This window comes from Monodelphis domestica, chromosome 4 (assembly GCF_027887165.1).
Source record: "Monodelphis domestica isolate mMonDom1 chromosome 4, mMonDom1.pri, whole genome shotgun sequence".
NCBI lineage: Eukaryota > Metazoa > Chordata > Mammalia > Didelphimorphia > Didelphidae > Monodelphis > Monodelphis domestica.
In genome coordinates, this window is record NC_077230.1 from 340,857,015 (window position 1) to 340,879,665 (window position 22,651).

At 41.3% G+C, this 22,651-nt stretch overlaps 1 protein-coding gene across 1 annotated transcript in view; it reads right to left on the bottom strand.

Annotated features, from left to right (window-relative positions):
• The window catches only part of CAPN5 (calpain 5), a 163,474-nt gene extending 141,066 nt beyond the window's left edge, over positions 1-22,408 (bottom strand). Inside the window, exon 1 of the mRNA XM_001377925.4 lies at positions 22,158-22,408. The gene's annotated coding sequence lies outside the window, so the exon portion shown is untranslated. The remainder of the gene's footprint in view (positions 1-22,157) is intronic.
• Positions 22,409-22,651: the final 243 nt, after the last annotated feature.

Below are 22,651 nucleotides of genomic sequence, written 5' to 3' on the forward strand. Positions count from 1 at the left end.
CGACTTTAAGAAATCGTGTCTGTGGTCCATCATTTTATGGAAGAACCCCCCCCCCCCCCCCGTACCCGAGAAATTCTGTTTATAGTTGGGCAAGATTACATAGTTAGTTATAAGTACAGCCAAGGCTGGAATCCCAGATGTCCCATCTCCCAGGAACTTTCACTTTCTGCTTATTTGACAAATATTTATTAAATTAAATTAAATAAATTTTAAAAAAATCTAAAAAAAATAAATTAATTAAATAAATGAATGAATTAAATAAATAAAAAATAAATTTATTAAATGCCTACTATATGCAGGGCAGGTTACTCAACTAGACCAATTCTCCACAAGGATAAAAGACAGCTACCAAAGGTCACAGAGTAGGAATGGGCCAACAACCTAGAACACCTGTCCAAAAACTGTAATTAAAGAATTTCAGAATTAAAATGGGACTCTAAGAGTATCTCATTCAGTCCCCTCATTTTTTTGTTGTTGTTGTCCAATCATTTTCTTGGCAAAGATACTGGAGAAGTTTGCCATCCCTTTCTCCAGCTCATTTTATAGAGGGAAACTGAGGCTCAGGGTCATATAGCATCTGAGGCCAGATTTGAACCCAGGTCTTCAAGTGCTCTATCCACTATACCACCTATCTGCTCCTTGTTTTACAAAGAAGGAAACTGAGGCCCAGAAAAGGAAGTGATTTGCCCAATGCCACCCAGCCAGTCTTCTTTCAACTTTGATAATCCTGGGAAAGATTTCATCCATCTCACCATCTCTGTGAATTCAGACAATTCCCCACCCCCAATCATTCTCTTATTCCTTGGAGAGCTCCAGGCTCACTTTAAAAATCATTTTGTGCAATTATATTATGAAGCTGGACCCACACGGACTTGAGTTCCTGGAAATGGTTGGCCCTCAGTAATCACAACCAGAACTTCTGCCCCCAAGGAGACAGTGTTGGGATGCTGAGAAAGGAAAAATGCCCATTCACTCAAGAGCTTGTACAAGCTCTGCCACAGCAGCCTGTTTCAGGACAGATCATTTAAATATCCCACTGCCAACCAGTACCAAGAGTATAGGGTAGGGCTGCTCCTGCGAAGGGGCGAAAATAAAAGGAGCCCAGAGACGTGAAGACCAAAGCCCTAGGTCACCCGTACACCAGGGTCGAGGGAAGAAGAGCCCAGGATGCCCAACCTCTAAAGAAACCCTGAGCTGCTGAGCACGCAAGAGGCTCCAGAAATCAGAGTTTCTGCACACTTATCCTGGAAGAAGAGAAAATATTCCCTTTTTTCCATCAAAGAGCAGGGGGGCTCTGACCGTGAATCGCCGAACAGACCAGACTTGGTGGGTGCCTTGGTCGGTTTTGCGGAACGTAATTTTCCCTTTCCTTTCTAATTTAAAAAAAAAGTTGTTTGGAAATGATCAAATAAAATATAAAAAAGAAAAAAAAGAGGAGATTGGAAAAAAAAGTTTTTATCAACCAAATTATCAACCAAAGAATTAATTAATTAAATGGATTAATTGAATAAATAAATAATTAATTGGAGTTAAAATAGAGTTGAAATTATTTAAAGTTAAATTAAAATAATTAGTTAAAATTAAATAATAAAATTAATTAGAGAAATATTTAAAGAAATAGTTGAGAGGCAGCTAGATGGCTCAGAGGATTGAGAACCAAGTCTAGAGATGGGAGGTCCTCAGTTCAAATCTGAATCCAGAAACCTCTATCTCTGCGACCCTGGACAAGTCATTTAACCCCCATTGCCTGGCCCTTACCACTCTTCTGAATTGGAATCAGTACTTAATATCGATTCCAAGATGGAATGTAAGGTTTAAAAAAATAAATGAGACTGATAGTAAAGGGCTATGAATTAATAATAATTTTAAGCATAAGGTTCTAGTCCGAGGGAGGCAAGCTCAGGCACTGTGAATGCCATGAAACCTTCACATCTTTTTCTCTAGCCCTAGGTCAAAGGGCAGTCTAGATCTTGTGGCCACAAACAAGTCAATCCCCTTGACCGGGCTTGTAAAATGAGGCAAGACTCTAAAGTGGGGTTTCTTAAACTGGGATCTGTAAAAATTTTGAAAATATTAATTTTATAACTCTTGCAATATAATTGCTTTCTTTTCAAACCGTATGTACTTTGTCCTATACATTTAAAAACTTGATTCTGAGAAGATGTTCATAAATGTTTACAGACTACCAAAAGGGCCCACAACATACACAAAAAAATCAAGATAACCTTGCTCTAAAATCTTCCAAAAGTCCCTCCCTGCCATCTCCTATAGCTAAGTCCAACTTTAAAACTCAATGGAAATGCCACCTCTTCCAGGAAGCCTTTCTTGATTCTTCTATTGGTATAGCAACCTTTCCCACTGTACTTTGCTCCTATTTTTCAAATGCATTGATCAAAAAAATATAACATACCCAGGTGATCTACAGGAAGCTAGGTGAGCTATAAAGTGCTGGCCCTGAAGGAAGACATGAATTCAAATCCTGTCTCAGATACTTACTAGCTGTGTGATCCTTTCTGTCAGTTTCCTCATGTGTAAAATGGAGAAATAATAACACTTACCTCCCAGGATTGTGGTGAAGATAAAAATAAGATAATATATAATTTTATATATATAATAAATAATAAGATAATGTATAAAGTGCTTTGCGAACTTTAAAGTACTATTTAAATTCTAGCTATTGTTATTATCCCAATTATCTGAGTTTGTGTGTCATTCCCCTATTAAAGTCCATGAAAGTAAGGACTAGTTTATCTAAGTTTTATATTTTATCTAGTAACAGGCACTTACTAAATGTTTGTTTCAATATATAAAGCACTGGATTTGAGTCATTCTACTTACTAGCTATAAGTCCCTATGCACGGCACTGAATCTCGCTAAGCCTCAGTTTCCTCATCTGTGAAATGGGAATGAGAGTTTGCCCTCAGTACCACACAGTTTTATTGGAAGGTATTTTGTATACCTGAAAACCCATGGACCTGGGGTTCCTCAGATGAAGTCTGTGATTACTCTCACCATAAACTACCTTCATTCCTATTCACATACTGTTATGACATCATATCAACTGGGCTCCTTACAAATCTATGTTATCTAATCTCAACTGGGTTTTCACTAAAGCAAGGTAAAAATCATTGTCTTCCCTAATTTACTTACCATCCCATTCTTGGTAGCTATTCCAAACTTCTCTTTTTCCCTCATCAAGGCTCTCACAGGGGACCCTCCTACCTGTGCCTACCCTCTAAGCAGGGGTCTTCATGTAACATTTATCCAAAAAGTAAAACCACTGGAAGAAAAGTCTCCTCATGTCATTCTGACATTTTCCTCCACTATTTCTTGCATTAATTAAGAGGGAAAAGTAATCCTTCTTGATGCCAAGGCAAACTCCTCTACATGGAGTCTTGATGCTATTCCATTCAGAGTCCTCTGGCATCCCTAATCTCGTATCCTCAATCTCTTCCCAATGGCTTGCTCCTTCTCTGATATCTACGAACATACCCATATGTCCCCCATCCTTAAACAATACTCATTTGATCCTCTCATCTCCACTAGCATTCTTCCCTTCCCTTTCCTCTTCCCTTCATGGCTAAACTCCTTCAGGAAGAGATCTCACCATCTCAATTTTCTTTCCTTTCATTCCTTTCTAACTCCCCTGCAATCAGCTTCAGAAAAAGCCCTCTCCAAAGAAGCCTGTGATCTTTTCATGACCAAATCTAATGAAATAGCCTTTACTCAATCCTAATCTGCCTTAACCTCTCTGCAGCCTAGGAAACTGCCAACCCCCCCTTCCTCCTTGGAGATTCTCTCTTTTCTAGGTTTTCGTGACACCACTTTTGTGCCTCGGTATCTGACCATGCCTTAAAGTTTCTCATTTGGGGCCAGCTGGTTGGCTCAATGGATGGAGAGCCAAGCCTACAGACAGGAGGTTCAAATCTGGCCTCAGACACTTCCCAGCTGTGTGACCCTGGACAAGTCACTTAACCCCCATTGCCTAGCCCTTACAGCTCTTCTACCTTAGAACCAGTATTGATTCTTAGACAAAAAGTAAGGGTTTTTAAAAGTCTCTCCTTTGCTTGTAACTCATTTGGGCCATCTTCTCTTTTCCCTCTCTCTTTAGTGATTTCATCAGCTCTCATGGATTCTATTAGTTTACTATATAGCTGGCCCTTTTGTGTCCACTGGTCCTCCTCTCACCCCCGTACTTGATCAGGATGGCCAGGCAGAAAGCAACTGAACCATTCCCAATAGTTCCAATCAGGAAGCTGTCAAGATGCTCTGCTTCGGTATGAGAAATTAAAGACAGTTATTTTGAACAGTTTATTTATTGTCCATAATTCTTCCCTCAACCATCAAAAGAGGATTTTAATATAGATGATTTGAACACTGAAAATCCTCAGCATATCCAAATTTCACTAGTTAAGACATTTCAAAAGGGTCTGGAAGAAAAGCAAAGGAACTTAGAAGGCAAAAGGGAGATTTTCCTTTTTTTTTTTAAATCTATTAAACCCTTACCTTCTATCTTAGAATCAAGACTATGGATTGGTTCCAAGGCAGAAGAGTGGTAAGGGCTAGGCATTGGGGGTTAAGTGACTTGCCCAGGGTCACCCAGCTGGGAAGTGTCTGAGGTCAAATTTGAACACAGGATCTATCTCTATGCCTGGCTCTCAATCCACTGAGCCACTTCGCTGCCCCCTAAAAAAGGAGATTTCTATTGGATGTTCCTAAAGGGACCAAGCTGGTGTAACATTTGCCTTGGATGTTTGTCAGAAACCTCATGCCTTTCAACCGCAGAAAATCATAAGAGCAAAATCTGTTGTCAATTTTTCAATTAAAAAAAAAAAGCCACAAGGATGCTTTGAACCTGGGTGGGGCTTTTTCCTCCCATTTCAGCATTTTCCACAAAGGTTTAGTATGGAAAACGAATGTGAGTTTGAATATCACAGGTCACTTGCAGACCAAGTTTTGTGAACAATGTCTTGGCTCTAAAACACCATGATTTGTGGGGTACATCTGCTTCCTGTGTACATTCGCTGTGTTGTAATATACTTTGAAGTGCTGCATACATTGGAAAAGACCAATGATTCCTAACTGAATTGGTGAGGATAAAGAACTTGCTTCTTACCAAAGAGCAACATCTTGGGCCTCATCTGAACTCTCCATGAAACAATGGCTCATTACTCATACAAAGTATATTATGAATTGGACCGATGTGGTTTCTTTTAGAAGTAATTAGTATATGGATTTGAAAGAAAATTGTGTTTTCAAGAAAGACATTGGTGGGTTTAAGTAATGTTGAAAGAAATACATTTCGGCAAATCTGTCCTGCAGGCAGGAATTGTTTTCCCCCATGAAATCGTCTATATATTTGGGCTTTTGTTTGTTGAACAACTGTGCAATTGTAATGTGTCTCTAGGATTTAGTTGGGTCTGGGCCTGAATTTTCAGCTAGCACCACTTATTTATTGAATTTGTGGTTTCAACAGTTCTGTGATGGGTTTGGGGTTTTATTTTTTGTAGTTATAATTTTTTATATTTGTAATATAATGTGAATTTTTCAATGTGAATTCATTATAAGAGCATTTCTTTTTTTACTATTTTTTTAAAAATCCTTCCTTCCTGTCTTAGAATCAATATTGTGAATTGGTGCCAAGGCAGAAGAATGGTGGCAAAGGCTAGGCAATGGGGAGTTAAGTGATTTGCCCAGGTCACACAGCTGAAAATTACCAAAGCCAGATTTGAGCCGAAAACCTCCCTTCTCCAGGCCTGGCTTTCAATCTACTCAGCTACCTATTTCTCCTGTGTTTGAGTTCTTTTATTTATGCTTCTAAAGTTACATTGGGATAGGAAAGTTTTGCTATATTTTTTATTGCATTAATAAATTACAATTTGGAAAAAAAAAACAGAAGACAAAGTGGAAATAAATATAAAGAATCCACTTGAAAGAAATCCTAAAATGAAAATGCCTAGGAACATCATAGTCCAAATCCAGAATTTCCAGGTCAAAGAAAAAATGCTGCAAGATGCCAAAAAGATAGAATTCAAATACTGGAAGAACCACAGTTAGTATCACACATATTTAGCAGTCACCACTATAAAGGAGTAGAGGGCTTGGGTACAATATTCCATGAAGCTAAGGATATGGGTGTACAGCCAAGAAAAATTTAGCCAGCAAAACTGCTTGGATGAGAAAAACTGGATCTTTAATGAAATTGAAGATTTCCAAGCATTCCTGAAAAAGCAGATTTTTGTTGATTAAAATAAATAATACTTTTAAATTTTTGTTCATAAACTGGCCCATTCCTACTTTCCTATCCTCTTTCATTTTATTCCCCTCCCCACACTGTGACAATCTGAAATGTGACATTTCTATGCCTTTATACTGTCTCCCCAAGTCAAGAATGCTCTGCGCCCTCACCCCTGCCTCTTGGCTTCCTCTGGCTTCTTTCAAAACTCCATTTAAATCTCATCATCTGCAGAAGGCTTTCCTGATTGCCTAAACTGCTAGAGCTTTCTCTTTTTAGATTATCTTCTATCTATTCTGTATATAAACAAAGTTATTTAGTTTCCAAATGGCACTGAGAAATGGAGTCACTCATTCAGAGTCATATAAGAGGCACTCATAACCATTCTGTAAGAACCCAGAATAAAAGATTGATGTTTGGGTTAGCTGGCATCACCAGGGACTAGTACACTAGTACACTAAAATGAGCTACAGTTCCTAGGGAGCAGAGATGGGCCAAAGCTGGCTAGCCCAGGCACCCAGAAAAGGTTAATAGGTGGGGTAGCCCATCCCTGCAAAGCCACATGGAACATCTCAGTTCAGAAACCAGTTGGATCTCCTGGGAAAGAAAAGCAGGCAAACCTGTTCTGGACTTAATGACTCATGATCCACTGAAGAGAAACTTTCTTTCTCCTGCTGCTACTGGAGTTGTGTGACTGCCTCTAAAACTGACCAGAGCTGGTCTGCTTTTCACATAGTAGCCATGCCTCCTTTTTTTAAACCCATACCATCTTTCTTAGAATTAATACTAAGTATTTCTTTCAAGGTAAAACAGTAAGGGGTAGACAATTGGGGTTAAATGATTTGCCCTAGAAAAAGTATCTGAGAATAGATTTGAACTCAGGTCTTCTGTCTCTTGACCTGGCTCTCTATCCACTGAACCACCACTAAGCTGCCCCTTACCCTGCCTCTTACTGATGTTGCAGATGATTGAAATTTGTAACCATTGCCCACAAGTCTATCATTCTTTTTAAGTCTTATAAAGCACTTCCCTCACAATAGGTCTGGGAGAGGAAGAGGGGAAAAATTACTTTTTACACACATAGACTGGAAAGTAAAAGGGCTCACACTTTAGTAAGGGCTGGACCCAGGGTTTTCCCCTCAGGTCTTCTGACTTCAGTTCCATTCAATTCACCTAGCATTTATTAAAGTGCCTATCATGCAGGCACTATGAAAGACACTGAGGACATAAAAGCAAAGAAAGAGTCCTTGAGCTCAAATACTTTACATTCTACTAGCAGAAAATAAGTACAATATTTATTTTATGCATTTTGGCACCTAAAAAGGTAAAGAAGCCCTACTGCAAGAGGCAGCCTATGAGCTAGTCAGTCTTCCAGAGACTCAGCGATTCCAAATATAACTCTTGCTTTCCTCCTTGTATCCCTGGAAGAAGAGATAGGAGTTAGGGTTTGGGGAAGGGTATATTGGAGAGACAATACTAACACAGATAGCTGCAATCCAGAATATGAAACAATTCATATACATCCAATAGGGGCACCATTAGATGGTGCTATAATTATAATGCACAGAGTTCCAAGCCTGGAGTTGGGAAAACTCTTCTTCCTGAGTTCAAATCTGACCTCAGACACTCACTAGTTGTATGACCCTAGGCAGGTCATTTTACCCTGTTTGCCTCAGTTCCCTCATCTTCAAAATGAGCCAGAGAAGGAAATGGCAAACCATTCTAGTATCTCCACCAAGAAAACCCCACATGAGATGGTAAAGAATTGGACACGACTGAAAATGACTGAAAAACAAAATGGAAATCTCTGCTTTCAAGTGCTTCAGAAGAAAGTTATTTGATACTATTCCATCCACCCCTTACCTCAAAAGAAAAAGGTTAACTAACTTTGCCCCTGGGGAATTCTTTCCTGGACCAGTAGCAGGCTCTTTCTTCCTTCTTAATAGAGAACTGAGCCTCTCCTCTCCTAATAACTAATAACACTAATAACAATTATGTTGGCACTTAAGAGATTTTAAGGGCAAAGCATTTTACAGATATTATTTCATTTGATAGCAAGTAATTATATATTGCTTAAAGACTTGCAATGAGTTTTATGATGAGATCAGCATGGTAAAGAACTTAGCAGTGCATAGTAAGCACTACAAATGTTAATAATTATTATTCTAATAATTATTAATATTTCCACACAACTTTACGAGATAAATGCTACTATCATCTCCATTTTGCAGAATAGGAACTGAAGGTCAGAGAGGCTATGTTACTTACTCATAATCACAAAATGAAACAGGATATAAGACACAAACCCATGGTGTTGCTTTTTTCTAGGCCCAAGTTGAACACTCTTTCCACTATGTGCCAAGGTTGATGCCTTTAAGATCAGTGATGGCTGGCAATCTTGAAATCAATTCAGGCTAAGATTTCCAGGGTCAAACAACATCTTTGAAGAGCAGTCATCAAGGCTCTGCTTGAACAATCCTAGCAGTAGGCAACTTACTATCTTACAAGGTGGATCATTCCATTTTTAGAAAGCCCTCATTGAAAGGCATCTAGCTGACATAGAGTACTGACCTTATATTCAGGAAGAACTGAGTTCAAATCCTACTACCAACACCTCTCTGTGAGATATTGAGTAAATCACTTACTATCTGTCTTTCTGCCTCAGTTTTCTCAAATAGAAAGTGTCAATAATAATAGCACCTCTTTTGTAATGCTGTTGGAAGGACTGAATGAGCAAATTCATCTAAAGTGCTTTTACAAACCTTCCAATGCTATATAAATGTTGGGTATTATTATTATTATTTATGTTGAGTCAAACTACCTCTCTGTGAATCTCAATGTTCCTAGTACTGCCCTGTGAAGCCCAATAAGTCTAGTCCCTCTTTCATATAATAGCCTTTTGGGCACTTAGAAACAGCTAGTGTATATACCATAAGTCTCCTTTACTTCAGTCTCTACATCCCCAGTTCTTTTGGCTAATCCTCAAAAAACATGGTCTCCAATCTCCTAACCATCCTAGGCTGCTTTACTTGCATAAACTGTACCTTGTCAATGTTCCTCCAGAATTGAACATGGTGTTCTGCATGTGGTCTGGGCAGGGGCAGAAGGCATAGGGACACCACCTACTTCAAAACTTGTGAGCTTATAACAGCATCTGAATAGTGCTGCTGCTGAAATGGGGTCATGATGAGACTAGCCACATATTCTGCTTATACAGGGAAAGGGGGAGAAGGGAGGAAGGGAGGAAGGGAGGAAGGGAGGAAGGGGGGAAGGGAGGAAGGGGGGAAGGGAGGAAGGGAGGAAGGGGGGAAGGGAGGAAGGGAGGGAGGGAAGGAAGGAAGGAAAGAAGGAAGGAAGGAAGGGACGGAGGGACGGGAGGGAGGGAGGGAGGGAGGGAGGGAGGGAGGGAGGGAGGGAAGGACGGAGGGAGGGAGGGAAGAGAGACAGAAAGACAGAGGAAAGAAAAGAGGGAGAGACAGAGAGGTGAGAGAGAGAGAGAGAAAGTCGTAGAGGGACAAAGACAGAGAGAAGAGGATGGGGAGGAAAGAGAGAGAGAAATAGGAGAGAGGAGAAAAAAAGAGAAACAGAAAAAAAAGAGAAAATGAGAGAAAAGATACAAGAAAGTAAAGATAGAGAGAATGATCATCATTGAAGTATTATTCAGAAGGGAGGGAGGGAAGAGAATAAGCATTTATATAATGCATTTATACAATTCTTACTATGTATCAGACACTTTGCTAAGCACTTTTCACAAATGTTATCTCATTCAAAAAGAAAAAAAAGTTAAAAATATTATTGCATTCAATATTTGCAACAACCCAGGGATGGGTACTATTATAATCTCCATTTTACAGTTGAGGAAACTGAGGCAAACAGAGGTCAAATGACTTGCCCATGGTCACAAAACTAGCAAACAACTGAGGCTGAATTTGAACTCAAGTCTTTCTGACTCCAGACCTGGTGCTCCTACCAACTTCTATATATAATTGGGTTCCTTTGTATTCTGTATTGACCAAGCAAGGGTTGCAAAACACACAAAAAGATTAAGATTACCCTGATCTGATGGGACTTATTAAGGAATTGTATGATAGGATGAAAAGCTGGACTGATTACAGTGAAAGGGAGGAATGGTAGGTAGGACAGCCAGCCAGAGGACTCCACTGATACCTTCTCAAAGTCAGGAGAAATTGACAGAGACATTCAGCATGCTGGATGGACTCTATGTCAATCTCACAGAAAGGGAAGGAAAGGAAGAGAAAGAGAGGGTGAGAGGGTAAGAGGAAAGAAGGGGGAGAGAAGGGGAATCGAAAGGGAAGAAAGAGAGAGGAGAGGGAGGGGGAGAGAGAGAGGGAGGGGGAGAAGAGAGAGAGAGAGAGAGAGAGAGAGAGAGAGGAGAGAGAGAGAGAGAGAGAGAGAGAGAGAGAGAGAGAGAGAGAGAGAGACAAAGAGAGAGAGAGAGAGAGAGAGAGAGACAAAGAGAGAGAGAGAGAGAGAGAGAGAGAGAGAGAGAGAGACAAAGAGAGAGAGAGAGAGAGAGAGAGAGAGAGACAAGAGAGAGAGAGAGAGAGAGAGAGAGATAGAGAGAGAGAGAGAGAGACAAAGAGAGAGAGAGAGAGAGAGAGAGAGAGAGAGAGAGAGAGAGAGAGAGAGAGAGAGAGACAAAGAGAGAGAAGACTATTTTCCCTCATTTTTATAGTCAAGGAAAGAGAGTTTAGAGAGATAGCAAGCACATGGGTACATGGTCACCCAGCTAATAAATGCTAATATATGCAAGTGCTCCAGCTGGATTCTATACTATCCTGCACTGTTCACATACTGTTCCTTTAGAGAATGACTTATCTCTCCAGCTAACACATCAGTTCCTTGACTGGCAATACTTCCAGTACTCAATTTCTTGAAGACGTGAATCTTTCCCATTTCTAATGTGACTCTTGGCAGAGAGAGAGAGAGCAGCCTAATGGAAAGAAGACTGTGTCTAGGGGTTAGGAAATCCAAGTTTAGTCCCAGGCTGAGCCTCCAATTTCCAATCCCATGTCTCTGGGCAACTTAGCCTCTGAGAGGCTTAATGAAGAAGAGGTAAGGAAAAAGGAAAAGAGTTGAGAAAGTTTGAAATCTCATTTTGGCCAGCAATAGCTAAGAAGGCTAGAGTCAAAATGAAGAGGGCAGCAACTGCCAGGCTGAAGTGTTAGGATTTCTCCAACAGGCTGTGGGGAACCATTGAGGGTTCTTGTGCAAGATGGTTGTCCAATAATGATTCAGATTCATCAATTTAAAATTTCCAAAGCCTTTCCTTAAAAAACCTCATTAGGTTATATTAGTATTGGCTATTCCTATTCTAGAGGAGAAAACACAAGTGATATGGTATTTCAGTGTTCAATGGCAGTTTCAAACTTTTCAGAGTGGATCCAGTAGCTTCTGATATGGTCAAGCCCTGTATATTAATACGGTTATTCTGCCAATGTAAACAGGTTGCACTGAGATGGGGAGAGCCAGAAGACATGGACACCAGTGAGTAAATTATTAGCAGAGTACAAATATCAGTGAGTAATAATGATGGCTAGATGAGGAGAGGTTAAGGAAAGAAGGAAGAAAAGGGGAAGAGAGAATGAAAATAATATCCAGAAGGATTGCAATTCACTTTAAGGGAAACTTCCCCCCAAATTTGAGCTGTCTGAAAATAGAGCCAACTCCCTGTTTGCCTTAGTTTCCTCATCTCTCAAATATGGTTTCTCTTCAGATCATATAAATCTCAAATATGGAGGCAGAAATGGCAAACCACTCCAATACCTTTGCCAAGAAAATTCCAAATGCAGTCATGAAGAGGTGGAAATGACTAAAAAATGACTGAATGACACACATACACATATATACATACATACATACAAATATATTATAGATTACAAATTTGTATATATAGCTGGTTGTTTGCATGTTGTCTTCCCAATTAGACTCTGAATTATTTCAGAACAGGAACTATTTTTTGCCCTTCTTTGTATTTCCAATATTTAACACTGGCCTGGTGCATTGTAGGTGCTTAAAAAATATCTGTTAACTTAACAGACTTCTAACTGAAATATTTCCTTCAACTATTTAAAAACAGCATTCTGAGAAGGGGCCCATGGGCTTACTAAACTGCCCCCAGACATGCTAAAGGGTTCCATGATACCTAAAAAGTTAAGAACCCTTGACCTAGGCTCCAGGCCTAGCTAATGTCACCAGTTTCTTGTGGGACCTTAGACAATTCACTTGACTCTCTGGGCCTTATGTTTCCTATCTATCAATACATACAGACTCACAGAATCCAAGAATGTCATCTTGGAAGAGACCTTCACTCTCCTTCAACCTCTTCACTCTGAGCAAAGTGAAGTCAATGATGAGTGGGTGAATTAGCAAAGGCCACAAGAAAAGTTAGTGGTAAAGCAAGACTAGAACGCAGGTTTCCTGATTCCCAGGTTAGTCAGTGTTCATTCCATTATATATAATTATGCTCTCCTGTTAATGACTGCCCTGCCTACTTCCTAGAGCCTTTAGGACCATTTATGTGTAATAATTTCTCAACGTTATTATTCCTGCCTGAATGCCAAGACCTGAACAAGTCAGAAAGAAGAAAGACATAGTTAGAAGGAATATTTTTTAGCCTGGAGGCTCTAGCTCAGGCTAGAGTTTCCCCAGGGTAGAGAAAACCAAAGAGGGTGAGCATCTCCTAAATCCTAGCCAAGTCACTCTGAGTTGGCTTCTATATCCATGAAAGGGTGTAGCCAATAATCATTGATTACTCACTCACTCTCTCTCTCTCTCTCTCTCTCTCTCTCTCTTCCTCTCTCTCTCTCTCTCTCCCTCTCTCCCTCTCTTCCTCTCTCTCTCTCTCTCTCACTCACTCTCTCTCTCTCTCTCCCTCTCTCCCTCTCTCTCTCTCTGAAGGCTGCTGCCCTTAGTTTTGGGATTGTTGTTTTGTTTTTGCTTTATTTGGGGGAGGAAGCAGGACCTGTGATTTCATCAGTGTAAGAAACTCCTGAGGAAAGAAGACTCTTCTTCATAATTTTAAATCCAACCTTATTAGCTAGGTGACTTTGGGCAAGTCACTTAACCCTGTTAGTCTCAGTTTCCTCATCTGCTAGAGAAGGAAATGACCAACTACTCTAGTCTCTTTTGCCAAAAAATCCCCAAATGGGGTCATGAAGAGCTGGATCTGACTGAAAAATGGCTGAAACAACCCTAAAAAGTTAAGTGACAGAGTTTATTCAGTCTTATAACTAGTATGTGTCAGAGGTGACACTTGAATACTTGATTCAAAAGCTAAAACAGTATCCAATCTGCCTCTCAATAGTTATAATTATCTCATTTTCCTCATCATAATCATCATTACTAGCTACATCAAGATGCTATCTGACCTAGAGGATGGGAGAAACAGGAAGGAATTAAACAGGTTCTAGGAGAGAGAACCCCTGGCACAGACACTCAGTTCCTGCTCCAACTCCCCTGCCCAAATAGGTCCAGTTCCCTCCTCGTATCTGCTCTCTCCGCTCTAGGCTACCCTTTCCCTCTTTTGCACCAACCTTCATCCCTAATTAATTAATTTAAAATTAATTTACCTCTTACACTTCCTTCTTTAGCAATCCCCCCTCCAAAAAGTCTCCTTTGCCTCAGCCTACCTCAAAGTAACTGCTTTTTGCCAGTTGGCACCACAGTCACACACTTGCTTCTGTGTGCCCACAAAAGGCAAGGGACCCACAACACTTCTGACTCAGCCTAGACTCGATTAAAATGCAATTGGGAAATATTGAACAAAATAAATTAAAAAACAGTGGAACAAAGATAATATTAGTAGGAGGTTTTCCATGTCAGTATGCAGCCTTCAAGGATCCTTATGTGTGGTGTGTTGGCCCCTAATTCTACTTGAGTTTGATATCACTACTATAAAGTATTAACAGAAGAGGGAGATGCCATTATTAGCTTACTACATTCTTATCCTTGGCCACCCATTGGTTCCAACAAACTCCTTAGCCTGGCACTCAAGGCCCTCTAAAATCTGGCCCCAAGTATCATTCAAGGCACTGGAGGCCTTCCAACAGAAGCAAGCTGGCTCCTTGGCAGAAACACGAGAGGGAATTCTTCAGGGATAGGTTGGAGCAGATGACCTCTGAGGTCCTTCCACTTTGGAGGGAGGGTCTGTGATTCTGTGAGATGGCTTTCTAGTATAGCTCTGAGCAAGTCACCTGTAGTCTGCCTCATTAGTAAAGTGGAAATAATCACACTGGCGCTATCTACCTCCCTTTTCATCTAAAACCACCCTGTGTAAAGTGTAACAAATGTTCAGATGAATTGTCTTGACAAACATGTCGTCATCATCATACCATTTAGAAAGAAGTCATTTCTTCAATATCCTCCCTTTTCCTTCCACTGAATGTACACCAGCTTTGGCTGAATTCCAACAACTTGAATGCAACAGTCATTTTCATAATATAATTTGAGAGGCACCAGTATCCATTATACTCCCTCCTCAACCCCCAGAATCTACGTCAACCCCAGCCTATTGTTGATGCTTGAAAATCTACCATTGGACAGAAATTCTTTTGACTAAAGAAAAACATTAGCCTACACGAGTCCAGAATGGGATAGGAAGTAACCTAAATCCTTTGGAAAGCTAGAAGAGGGCTACTTACATGGAATAGCCCCCTACAAAGAGTTAGACTGGCAGAGGATCAAGATTTGGGTCCTTAGGGAAAACTAAGAAGCTCTACGGATAGATAGAGAGCCAGTCCTAGAGAAGGGAGGTCCTGGGTTCAAATTTGACTTCAGACACTTCCCAGTTATGTGATCTTGGGCAAGTCATTTAACCACCATTGCCTAGCCTTTACTGCTCTTCTGCCATGGAACTGACACTCAGCATCAATTCTAAGACAAAAGAAAAGGTTTTTAAAAACAGATTCCATTTTCTGCTCTGCCATTCTCTTACTGGGTACCCTCTCTGGACCCTATCAAATACAAAGGAGTGGCGAAAAGTTGGGGCGAGGATAAGATAGAGGCTTAGCCAAGCCCTGTGACAATAGCAACTTCCCACTCTGACAATCTAGGATTCTACAATTGTAGCTGGGAAGGCAGGGTCTATGCAGCATCAATCTTTGTATTCCTAGCACTGAGTACCAGACTCAGTCCCTTAAGTGGTTGATAAATGCACTTTGTGGAAATGAATTAAATTACTGACCAGGACAGGGAGAGTTTTCTGATGGAAGAGCTGAATAGCCAGAAAGCACTCAGTCATTGTCAAAGGGGTTAGAAAGCGTCATTTGATTTCATTCAAATTCAGCTAACATTTATTAAGTGCCTACTATGTGTTTCCTAGGTTCTGGGGATACAAAGTCAAAAAGTAAAATGGTTTCTGCCCTCAAAGAACTTAAATCCTTCCCTGGGGATCCATGTACAAAAAGAAACGGATACAAAATATATACAAAGTAAATGAAAAATCTTTGTCAGGGAGAAGAGCAAATAATTGGGAGGATCAGTAAATAGCCTTCTGTAGGAGGCAGTCCTTGAGCTACATTCTGAATGTGGATTCTAGCCAGTAGAGGTGAGGAGTATCTCAGACAAGGAAAAACTATGCAAAGGATTGGAGAAAGAAGAATAGCAGAAAATATAATCTGGAATATAATTTAGGTAAGAGATAGGAAAAGGAAAAATGTCTGGAAAGATATTGGAGCCAGACTTTCCACACTGGACCAACACTGAAGCTTCATGAGGAGAGAAGTGGCAAAGGGTCACAGGATCTTTTTTTAGAGTAGTTTTGAGTTGAAAGTGACTTTCAAGAGTCACTAATCACTAATATGTTAAGTGATTTGCCCAAGATCTCTCTCCTACCCTCTCACTCCCTCCCACCTCACCTTTCTCTCTCTCTCTCTCTCTCTCTCTCTCTCTCTCTCTCTCTCTCTCTCTCTCTCTCACACACACACACACACACACACACACACACACACACACACACACACACACACACACAACCTCTCAGAAGTGGTAATATGTTTGACAGTCATTAGGGCTCAGTTATGTATTTTGGAGGTGCTGCAGGTAAGTAGATGAAAGGATGGAGCAGTGAACTAGTTTTAGTGACCTTGGGCAAGTCTCTTTCCTTTTCTAGGTTTACCCTTCTGTAAAATTAGGAAGCTTGACTGGATCATCTCTGAAGTCATTCTGATGGAGTTAATTCTTATTGGGCCTCATCCAAAGAACTGGATGGCTCAAATTGACTCTATTCCAAGGGAACAGGTTTTATTATGAGAATATAGTAACGGAGTAATTAGTATAGTAAATAATTAAGGTAAGGTAAGGAAGTGTGGTTAGTAAAAGTAGTTATAAAGTAACAAATTTAAAAGATAAGAGAGAGTGAAGAGTGTGTAGTAAGGCAGTGTGTAGGGATTCTCGGGAATGCTTTTTATCTTGCTTAGTTACTAAGGAAGGGGTCATTTGTTTGGGCAGTTGTTGCCTCCTATCTCCAGGATGTCACTTTACCCATGATCCACTTTGTTCTGCATGACTCTACCCATGGTTCACTCTGCTTGCCCACTGGGGTGGGAATGGAGGGGAGGGGCAAACCTCATTGTAAATGAGCCACTAATGATATGTTAAATAGCCCAGGACAACTTTAGGTCAAGTTTTGCTCTTTTCTGGACAGACTTTTAAGAAAGACAGTTAATGTGGAATTAGGTTATGTCTAAAGACTGATATGAAAAATTTTCTTATAATTGGGAATCTAAGCTACTCATATAATCTTATCTGAAAGGCAGCCCCTCCTAATTAACTAGTTATTGTTCCTATGTTCTTTTGATTGTATACAGCTACTTGGCAGGGTTTGTGGGACCTTTCAGCCACATCAATTCCAGGTTTTAAAACTCTGATCCTATGTCACTACTCTATTAAAGAAGCTTCTCCAAGCTCCCTTAATATAAGGAAGTCAAAAAATGCAAAGAATACTGAACTTGAAGCCAAGAGTTCTGAATTCAAGTCTTGATCCTAACATTTACCAACTGTATAATCATGAACAAGCCACTTTGTCTCTCTTACCTCAGTTTCCCTCATCTGTAAAATGGAGGTAACACTTGTAGCATTCCTTATAATTATGATGAGGATGGTAAGAAAATTGATATAGAAATAGGATCTCTGAATTATTTTTATGATCAGTGTAGCACAATAGAAAGAGCATTGGCCCTGAACGGAGGCCTTAGGTTCAAATCCTGTCTTTGATGCAAACTGTCTGTGACAGTGGTCTGTAAACATTAGTCTCTCTGGGTTTCAGTCTCTTTATCTGTAAAATGGGGAGGATTCGTGTAAATTTATATGATTTCTTAGATCCCTCCTACCCCTCATTCTTTAAGACCATGAAATAAGAGCCTTTATAACTCTTAACATTCAATGCTCTTAAGTTCACTTATAATTCAGACATTCTGAACTATGTTCTATATTCATATTTTCTGTATTCTAACGCCATTTTCATTTCAAGCATGTTTAGATTCTTTGAAATTTCCAGATAAGCAAAGGAACTTGGCCATTCTCTTAAGCAGAAAAGCTTTCAGTTTATGAATGACTCCCATATCTCTCCTTTTTTTTTTTAATTGTCCTAAAGGGCAGGTCTCAATCTCTTCTTTAATTCAATTGAATTCAGCAAACAGTGCCTACTAAGGAAAAAAAAACAAAAACAAAATGCAAAACAATCTTTTCCTCTAGAAGTTGACATTCAATTTTTTACTTTAATTTATTTGGGTTTTTATTTTAGGGTTTTGGTTTTACACAATTATTCTCTTACAAAAATCAACAATATGGAAATGTTTTGCAAAATAATAACACAATTCCAATTGCTTGCCAGATCCAGGAGGGAAAGAGGAGAGGGAGGGAGATAATTTGGAGCATATAAATTCAGAAAATCTATGTGGAAATTTGTCATTTGTAATTGGTAAAATAAAAAAAAAAGTTTCACGAGGAAACTAGAAAAGGCCTTGGGCTTTGCCTCCAACTCAGACTCATCTTTCTTCAGACAGTCAGAGGAATGCTTCCAGGAACATCTTTAGCTAGAAGAGGTCTGCCAAATTTTTTTTGTTTTTAATTACAAAGGGACAAGGGGTCCTAACAAATAACTCCCATGGTGCTTGGTTTTGCTAGGAGGGGAGAATGGAGAGCAACAGAGTGGGGAGGATCAGTCAAATGAATGAAAGAGGCATGCCTGGATAGTCCAGGGTAGCATGGGCCAGAAGGAGAGAAGATGAGGGCCCAAAACAAAGAAAAAGGTTCAGAGGATTTGAATCTCGAATGGTTTTTGGAATTTAAAGATTAAGACCAATTTGTTCTCCTCTCCTGCCCTACCCCCTCTACTTCCGATTGGGGAGCCACTTCCAAAGCATTTTAAAGCATGAAAAGCACAATCCTCCCAGCAGTCTGGGGCTGGAGGTTGGGAGGGAGCTGTAGAGGTATTCTTATTTTCCTGCTTTATTCTTATTTTCCAGATAAGGAACCCAAGATTCTGAGAGGAAGTAACTTGCAATGGATTTGGAGTCGGAAGACTTGAGTGCAAATTCTATCTTGGCCACACCCTGGGTGATTTTGGGAAAGGCACTGAACCTTTGGTTCCTTGGGGTAGGTAAAATGAGGAGGCTGGAAAGAGCAGCCCCAGGGTCCTTCCAATTCTAAGTATAAGCTAGACTTGCCCTGGATCACACAGAGTTCAGTTTCTGCACTTCCAAGTTTTTCTACCCATCCCAGATCAGACATAATGAGGGAGGGTTGGGAGGAAAAAGGAAAAATCACTGATTAAAGTTCTTCCTTATAGGCTGGAAACCAGAGGTCTTGGGTTCAAATGTGACCTCAGATAATTTTTAGCTGTGTGACTTAACCCCCAGTGCCTAGCCCTTATCGCCCCTCTGCCTTGGACCAATACATAGTATTTATTCTAAAACAGGAGATAATAAAAAATAAAATAATAAAATAACATACATAGGACTACAAAGGAAACTGATTCTATTGAAATAGTGGTCAAAATACCTAAAAACCAAATATACAAGAAGTTCAGATTTAGAGGAATGTCTCCAAATGATCCATCCAATTCAAGATGAGTACTTTCCCAAACAGCCTATGGACAGCTGTTCTTTTCCCCTGGCCCACATAGTATTCCCCCTCTGGAATGCCTTAATCCCCTCTTCTCTAAAATTGGGCTCCAGTCTCCCTCTCCCATGGACTCTCTATTTCAGTCACTCCTACTGCTGCTGCTCCTGTCCTCCCCCAAACACAGCCTGTCTCAATAGCTTTGTTCATGTGGGTACAGCCCTCAGGTTCTATTGCTTATCAGCATCATTCTTCTCATCCTTCAAGATCTAGCTCAAAGGTTCCCTCTCCTGTGGAGCCTTCTCTAATCTCCTACCCTGCCCCAATCCATATCACTCTTTCCGTAATATTTACCCAGTGAAGAAAGTTAGATTAGAGTGGTAGATAGAATGCTGTGCCTGGAATCCAAAAACTTGGGTTCAAATCTGGCCTCAGATACTTCCTATCTGTGTGACCCATGGCAAGTCACTTAACCCCAATTGCCTATCCATTACTCTTCTGTCTTAAAGATGTTACTAAGAAAGGACTTTTTAAAATATGAAGAAATGGAGCCTTAGAGAAGATAGACTTTTTGCCTGGTGACTTAATTTCACTAAGTATTGAAAGTTAGATTTAAATCCAGGTCTTTTATCTCCAGATTTCTTCAACTCTTTCCCTCTAGGATTAGGGGTTTATGGTTTTTTTAGCTTCTGTTCTGAACTCCACCCTTCCTTGAAGGATGAAATCCCTAGATGGGGAACCAAGGAGCAGGTGGGCACAAGAGATTGAGGCTTTAGAAGAATGCAGGGGAGGTAGGAGGAGGGAAGGACCTTTGGAAGGAATGCTAAGATTAGGAAAAAGAAAGGGTGACTGACCCAGGGAGGAGAGGTGGCGAGCATGGTATCCTAGGGAAAAAAAACCTATTTTTCATCTTTCCCTTTAGAGAGAATCAAAACGCATCCACCTCTGGTTGTGTAACTCTGGACAAATATAATGGATGAATAATTCCCAGTTTTTCTTCTTGAGGCTGCTAGGTGGATGGAGTGTTGGGCCTGGGGTAAGGAAGACCCTGGGTCAAGCCCAGACTTGGATGAATGAGTACTAGCTGGGTGACACTGTACAAGTCACTTAGCCTCTATCTGCCTCAGTTTCCTCAACTGCAGAATGGAGGGTACATGCCTCACAGGGTTTTTGTGAAGATCAAGTAAGATAATATTTGTAAAAAGTGCTTAGCAAAGTGCTAGGCACATAGCGGGAGCTTAATAAATGCTTATTGTTTTCCCTTCCCTCTCCGCAAGTACTATTTTTACTTCTACTTTATGGAAGGTGCAACTGAAACTCTGGAATTTACTTTCCCAGGGTTATATAGCTTCAGGGCAGGGATTTGGTCATGGGGATTCCAGACTGTAAATCCCACAAGCCTTCCTTCCACCAAACCCTCCCAAGTCACTTAATTTCCTGGGCCTCAATTTCTAACACGCTCTATAAAACGAAGGAGGGCCAAGGCTGTACAGGAGGCTCCTTCCAGCTGTAAATCGTCAGTGGTTGGAAGCAGGAGGGGACAAGGAGGTGGGACTTTTTCTCCATAACTCAAAATGAGGTCAGAGAAAGGAAAGAAAACAAGAGGGGTAGAAAACGAACACCACCACCAAAGCCCAGCTCACATAGCTCCCTGGGGTCTCTGCACAGGCAGAGAAGGGGGGAGGAGGGGAATTGCGGTCATGGTCACGTAATTCAGTGCAAAACAAACAAGATTCCTTCCCTCCATTCCCCTCCCCCACACCATGCCCTCCTCCGCCTCCTACTCTAGGAGGCCCCCTAACACGGGTGGGGGGACGAACTTCCCGGGGTAGGGAGCCGAGATTTCTGTTTGTTTGTTTAGGACCTTGAAAGGCAGATAGAGAGTCTTGCTCCATCTCTCAGAATCTGAGTTACAAGCCACCACATACTTGCCCAGTCTCCCATCCCACTCTCAATCGGGCACACACTAAACGCCTTACTTACTCTTTCTCCCACTTACAGACCACACACTCACTTCCCACACACATACAGAGCAACCACTTTTCAATCACACACCTCTAGCATCCCTCATTCTCGTCCCCCCTCACTCGCTCACAATCTCATCCAACACCAAGTTACAATCACACACACACACATACACACACACACGAGTCCCACCATCTCCATTTCACACTCATTCCCTTCCACACCCAAATACAAACCGGATAGACACAGCATACACTTGAGAGAGGACCCTTTCTTTTTTGCCTTTGTATCCCTTTTGCCAAGCACGTTAGGTGCTTACTAAATGCCTAAATGTTTGCTAAATGTACTTTTCCTCAGACGCCCCTTCTCTCAGCAGCCTCTCTCACACAACATTCTCTGTCTCTCTCGGACACACCCCCAAATCCACACTCCGACTACAGACCGCACGAACTATATATAAATCCCCGCACAATGACACCATAGTTTCTCTCGGACACACCCCCAAGTATATATGCCCTCCTGCTAGAGAGCACAGACTATATATGAACCGCTCACAACACGGGCTCTCAGATATGTACACAAAGCCTCCTCCCGACATGCCCCTCTACTACACAGGTATACAGAAACAGCGGCTGAAAGCCCACCTCCTCTATATAAATAGCGCACAAGGACACCACAGACATCCACGAGCACACTCCGTACATCTCCGAAGTCCCACAGACACCACATACAATTCATATCCATTTCACACACTTCATGGATGCTGCATGGACATCTACACACACAAACAGAACACCTCGGCGCACACACGCATACAACGCGCGCAAACATACACACAGCCACACACTTCCCCATACTTCCAACAGTCTCCTACCAGAGGTGTGCAAGCCCAGCAGTCCCCGGAGGAAGGATCTAGGGCAGGAAGGAACTAAAGGTGTGGCTGTCGCCGGACGCGGACTCGTGGCCAGGTGGTGGCCGTGGTGGCTGTGGCGGTGTGCTGTGTCGGGGGTAGATGGCTCGGCTAGCCAGGTGCTCCCGCCGCGGAGGCAGAGGCTCAGAGGCTGCAGCACAAGCTCCTCCTGCTTAAGATCCAGCAGGATTCTGGCTCTCAAGGCAGCCCTCCAGTCCAATCAGGGTAATGGGCGGAGCCTCAGCAGGGCGAAAAAGGGGGAGGAGGGGAAGGGGAAGGAGGAGAGGTTGCGCATGCGGACTTGTTCCAAAAGAGAAGTATTTAGGGGATTTAGAGGGCCTCCTAGGTTGGAGCCAGCGAAGTGGGAAAGGGGCGAGTATGGTCTGGGACTGAACTGGAAAGAGAAATTTTGTGATCAACACTCCTCTTCCCACTCTCTCCTCTCCCCATCTTTTCTA